The sequence below is a fragment of the Canis lupus genome, chromosome X (genome assembly GCF_011100685.1).
Source record: "Canis lupus familiaris isolate Mischka breed German Shepherd chromosome X, alternate assembly UU_Cfam_GSD_1.0, whole genome shotgun sequence".
Taxonomy (NCBI): domain Eukaryota; kingdom Metazoa; phylum Chordata; class Mammalia; order Carnivora; family Canidae; genus Canis; species Canis lupus.
The window spans coordinates 93,455,853-93,461,852 of record NC_049260.1 but is presented as its reverse complement, the minus strand read 5'-3'; positions in this window follow the sequence as shown (position 1 = coordinate 93,461,852).

Sequence of the window (6,000 nt, the reverse complement as noted above, 5' to 3'; positions counted from 1 at the left end):
AAGAAGATGTGGTTTATGTATACAATGGAATATTCCTCAGCCTTTAGAAACGACAAATACCCACCATTTGCTTCGACGTGGATGGAACTGGAGGGTATTATGCTGAGTGAAGTAAGTCAATCAGAGGACAAACATTATATGGTCTCATTCATTTGGGGAATATAAAAAATAGTGAAAGGGAATAAAGGGAAAAGGCGAAAAATGAGTGGGAAATATCAGAAAGGGAGACAGAACATGAGAGACTCCTAACTCTGGGAAAAGAACTAGGGGTGGTGGAAGGGAAGGTGGGCGGGGGGTGGGGGTGACTGGGTGACAGGCACTGAGGGGGGCACTTGATGGGATGAGCACTGGGTGTTATTCTATATGCTTGGCAAATTGAACACCAATAAAAAATAAATTTATATATAAAAAAAGAAGTTCTCTAAAGTAGCATCTGTTTTTAGAACAAAAGTTGCCAGAATAGATAACTAATGCTATGGAGAAGACAAGAAGAAGTCAAGTTCCTCATACTAAAAGCTGCCTAACTGAAGGTTTCAGACAAAAGCAAAAGAGCTTGAACAAATCACTTTGAAAGCTGTAATTATTATGTATGCTGATTATAGCCATAATGAGCCATAAAACTTGGAATTTCACACAGTGTCAGAGCCTCCAGGTATGGAGCGTTCTTGAATCTAATTTTTATTCTAACCAAAAAGTGAGAAGCCAACCACCAATAAACCAACTGAGAAACCCAGAGTCTCTTTGACACATTTTGTTCTTAAGGGAATACACATAGAAACACTGAAAAAGAACTACAGAAGTGTAAAACCCCAACCTTCCAAAGTGGAAAATATCTACAAAGCACATCTACAATACAAATTCTGGTGTTTTGGGGCACCTGGGTGGCTCAGCGGTTGAGCGTCTGCCTTTGGCTCAGAGCCTGATCCCCGATTCCCAGGATCGAGTCCCACATCGGGCTCCCTGCATGGAGCCTGCTTCAGCTCCCTCTGCCTGTGTCTCTGCCTCATGAATAAATAAATAAAAATTTTAAAAAAACTTCTGGTGTTTTATCTTGTAAATTAAATACCACTTCAAGAAATAGAAAATAAAACATTTCCAAGGGTGCCTGGATGGCTCAGTCAGTTGAGCATCTGACTCTTGATTTTGGCTCAGGTCATGATCTCAGGGTCGTGGGATTGAGCACCATGTGGGATTACGCACACAGCGTGGAGTCTGCTTGTCCCTCTCCTTCTGCTCCTCCCCCTGCACTCTCTTTCGTTCTCTCAAATAAATAAATAAAATCTTTAAAACATTTCCAGAAAAATATGAAAATATTTAAGACATATGTATTGTATTTACAAGCTGAGAAATTACTGCCATTGTTACTTTTTTCCCATTTGCCCTGGATTTTCAAAAACGTAAGTCTTCTCTGAAAAGGGGGAAGAATATTAGCAATACTATTTTGTAGCTTAAAAAGACATTTTTTTTGTACAAACATAATCTTCCTTTAGGCTTTTAAGATTCTAATTTGAAAACCAACTTTAACAGTTGCATCTTTAGGGATCCCTGGGTGGCGCAGCGCTTTGGCGCCTGCCTTTGGCCCAGGGCGCGATCCTGGAGACCCGGGATCGAATCCCACGTCGGGCTCCCTGCATGGAGCCTGCTTCTCCCTCTGCCTGTGTCTCTGCCTCTCTGTCTCTCTCTGTGTGACTATCATGAATAAATAAATGAAATCTTTAAAAAAAAAAAAAACAGTTGCATCTTTAGTTACAAGTATACATGGTCAGCCTGCAGTTAGCCAGAAAATCTGTTCTTTGAGCATTTTGTTTAAAAGAAACTTTGCAGGGCAGCCCAGGTGGCGCAACAGTTTAGCGCCACCTTCGGCCCAGGGCGTGATCCTGGGGTCCTGGGATCGAGTCCCGCGTCAGGCCCCCTGCATGGAGCCTGCTTCTTCCTCTGCCTGTGTCTCTGCCTCTCTCTGTGTGTGTGTGTCTCTCATAAATAAATAAACAAAATCTTTAAAAAAATAAAAGAAACTTTGCTAAAAATACTTAATAAATGAATAAATAATGAAATTGAGCCAACTTGATTGCACATGTCTCTGATTGATCTATAGGTTTAATGTCTCTGAAGCACTAATTGCCTGACATGTTATCTTTTGATGAATATTGCTGCCTGTCACGTACTTACCTTCTCAAAAGTTTCATTTATTTCCCACAGGAATCTCTCTGAACCCCAAAATGCTAAAAGAAAACTGGAAGGATTTGTATTTACAGGCTTCTTGGGGCTGTGTGAAGGTTACCATGGAAGCTATCTTCATGTTGAATGACTCTGTTGGTCAAAGCCCACTGGCCATGCAGTCCAAGTCCTTCTAAATCAAGAGACTGGTCTCTTCTTGATGAGGAAAAGTATCCACTCTCCCATTATTGTGACCTTGTCAAATTTTAAGGTCATAGCATCTATCCTTCCTTCAGAGTATTTGCTTAACAACTGAGATAAGTTATTTTGATTAGCAGAAGAGCAGACCTTCCTTACAGCCTACAGAGCAAGGGCTCCCCAATAATGTACCAACTGGGTATTCTGAAAATTCTCTTCTTCCCTCTAAACTCTTTATTTATTGAGAATTTATACTGATTTTTTAAAAATTTTATTTCTTTGGGGGACCTGGGTGGTTCAGTGGTTGAGTGTCTGCCTTTGGCTCAGGTCATAATCCCAGAGTCCTGGGATGGAGTCCTGCATCGGGCTCCCCACAGGAGCTTGCTTCTCTCTCTGGCTTTGTCTCTGCCGCTCTCTCTCTGTGCCTCTCATGAATAAATACATAAAAAATTTTTTTAAGGGCAGCCTGGGTGGCTCAGTGGTTTAGCGCCGCCTTCAGCCCAGGATGTGATCCTGGAGACCCAAGATTGAATCCCAAGTCAGGCTCCCTGCATGGAGCCTGCTTCTCCCTCTGCCTGTGTCTCTGCCTCTCTCTCTGTGTGTCTTCCATGGATAAATAAATAAAATCTTTAAAAAAATCTTTTTTAAAATTGTATTTATTATTTGAGAGAGAGAGAATGTATGAGAGACTATGAGCAGAGGAGAGGGGCAGAGAGGAAGAAGCAGACTCCTCATTGAGCAGGGAGTCCAATGTGGGGCTCAATCCCAGGGCCCTGAGATCATGACCTGAACCAGAGGCAGATGTTTAACCGATTGAGCCACCCAGTTGCCCCAGGGTAGTTAGGGTAGTTCTATTTTTAATTTTTTGAGCAACCTCCATACTGTCTTGTACAGTGGCTGCACCAGTTTGCAGTCCCACCAACAATGCATGAAGATTCTGTTTTCTCCACAGCCTCGCCAACACTTGTTTCTTATGGGTTTTTTTTTTAAAGATTTTATTTATTTATTCACGAGAGACAGAGAGAGAGGCAGAGACACAGGCAGAGGGAGAAGCAGGCTCCATGCAGGGAGCCTGATGTGGGACTCGATCCCAGGACTCCAGGGTCATGCCCTGGGCCGAAAGCAGGCGCTCAACCACTAAGCCACCCAGGCTTCCCTTCTCTTATGGGTTTTTAAAAAAAAATTTTTTTAAGTAAACTCTACATTCAACATGGGGCTTGAACTCATAATTCTGAGATCAGGAGTCATATGTTCTGCCAAACGAGGCAGCCAGGCACCTCGCTTGTGTTTTTGATTTTAGCCATTCTGAAAGGTGTGAGGTGGTATCTCATTGTGGTATTGATATGCATTTCCCTGATCATGAGTGGTGTTGAGTATCTTTTCATGTGTCTGTTGGCCATCTGTATGTCTTCTTTGGAGAAATGTCTGTTCATGTCTTCCGCCCATTTTTAAATTGTATTATTTGGGGGTTTTTTGGTGCTGAGTTGTGTACGTTCTTCATACATTTTGTATACTAACCCTTCATCAGATATGTCATTTGCAAATATCTTCTCCCATTAAGTAGGTTGTCTTTTAGTTTTATTGGTTGTTTCCTTTGCTATGCAAAAGCTTTTTATTTTGATGTCATCTTAACAGTTTGTTTTTGCTTTTGTTTTCCTTGCCTCAGAAGATATATCCAGAAGAATGTTGCAGTGACCAATGTCAGAAAAATTACTGCCTGTGCTCTCTTCTAGGACTTATTTTTTAAATCAGGACTTAAATCACAACTCTGAGATCAAGACTTGAGCTGAGATCAAGAACCAGATGCCTAACCGACTGAGCCACCCAGGTGCCCCTCTCTTCTAGAATTTTTATGGTTTCAGGTCTCACATTTAGGTTCTTAATCCATTTTGAGTTTACTTTTGTGTACAGTGTAAGAAAGTGATCCAGTTTCATTCTTTTGCATGTAGCTGTCTAGTTTTCCCAGTGCCATTGGTTGAAGAGACTTTTTCCTATTGCATTTTCCTGCCTTCATTGTCAAAGATGAAAACATCTATTCTTGTTATAATTGCTTTTATTTGCTCTTAGTCATATTTAATTCATTTTGAAATTTCAAGCTGCATGGAAAAATGGTGTGAAATTTCATACGTACCAAAAGGCAGCAAAAATGTCATTGCTATAGTTGATTCTCCTCTCCAATGCAGCGCACACACACACACACACACACACACACACACACACAGAGTAACCCATAGAAAACGAAGTCTCTACTACATGTCAGCTCATAAAATTAGAACATACTAGAATATTAGAATAATCCTGAAGCAAACAATCTGCCTGGAGAAATAAAACTCACACAAGAAGAGCCAAGGGAACAATTAAAGCAACAAGTGCTACCCAATGGTCAAATATTTTGGCCACTCGTCAGAATCATCTTGGGAACTTGTTCAAATACTAGTACCCCAGCCGCACCTGCAGAGATTCTGACCCAGGTAGTCTGGCTAGGTACTGTTCAAATTTGCTCTGAGAGAGGCTTATTAATGCTCAGAATAGAACCTAAGAGTATAGTTTCCTAATGTCTTGTTTCCAAAGCAGGACTTAAAGGCAAACATAGTAGGTCATCAGCAAATACAGAGGGCACATTCATCCAACTTACAGAAGAAGCATATCTGGGAGGGACAGTGACAGAAACTAGCCCTGATAGTCTATCTGCAATCCCACAAACAAATCAACCAACAAGCAGAATTCCTTGAGTGCCACTGCATGCCTCATGAAGGCAGTAGAAGGGAGTATAATCCCCATATCTCATTCACACGCAGGGACACCTGGATAGTTATCCTCACAATGCACATGGGTACCTGCTGCCAAACCTAGTCCCCTAGCCCATTGTCCAGAGAGAGCTGCTTGCCACTCTGCCTGGCCACCCTTACATGACGTGGCAGCAAGCCCTTTCTCCTTGCAAACTTCCAAAACCCTAGCTGAACCTCACATGTAAAATACCTGGGGGTGCCAAACCTCCAAAGGAGTCTATTCTGCACATGGGAAGGGACAGAGGACCAGATATGATTGTCACTGCCCAGATGGACTGTCCAGATCCCGCTTCCAGGAAGGCCTTAGCACCCAGCTCCCAGGAGTGAGAATCAGTAATCAATCTCCAGTTGTCAGCTCCTTTTGGGTGGGCATCAGCTGCAGAGAGTTGCCCCACCTGAGATCATGTCCTTCTGGGTACAACCTGCATCTAATGACTAAGCCACACAGTGGTATAAAAAGGCCAAGCCACGGCAACCTTGCACAGGATAGCTCTGATGAACAGTCCTTGCTCTAGCACTTGGCCAAAGGTGTGCCTGGCTTGTTTCTAAGTTCAACTTTCTCTGCCCAATTCCACTTCCTCCCATTTCACTTCACGGGAATTATTAAATCCCTAATAATGGGGGCTCCTGGGTGGCTCAGTTGGTTAAGCGACTCCCTTTGGCTCAGATCATGATCCCGGGGTCTCTGGGATCCAGCCCGGCATCGGGCTACCTGCTTGGCTGGGAATCTGCTTCTCCTTCTCCCTCTGCCCTCCACCTCTCCTCATCCTGCTCATGTGCAGGCATGCTGTCCTATCTGTCTCAAATAAATAAATAAAATCTTAAAAATATAAATCCCTAATAAGAGATTTTATCC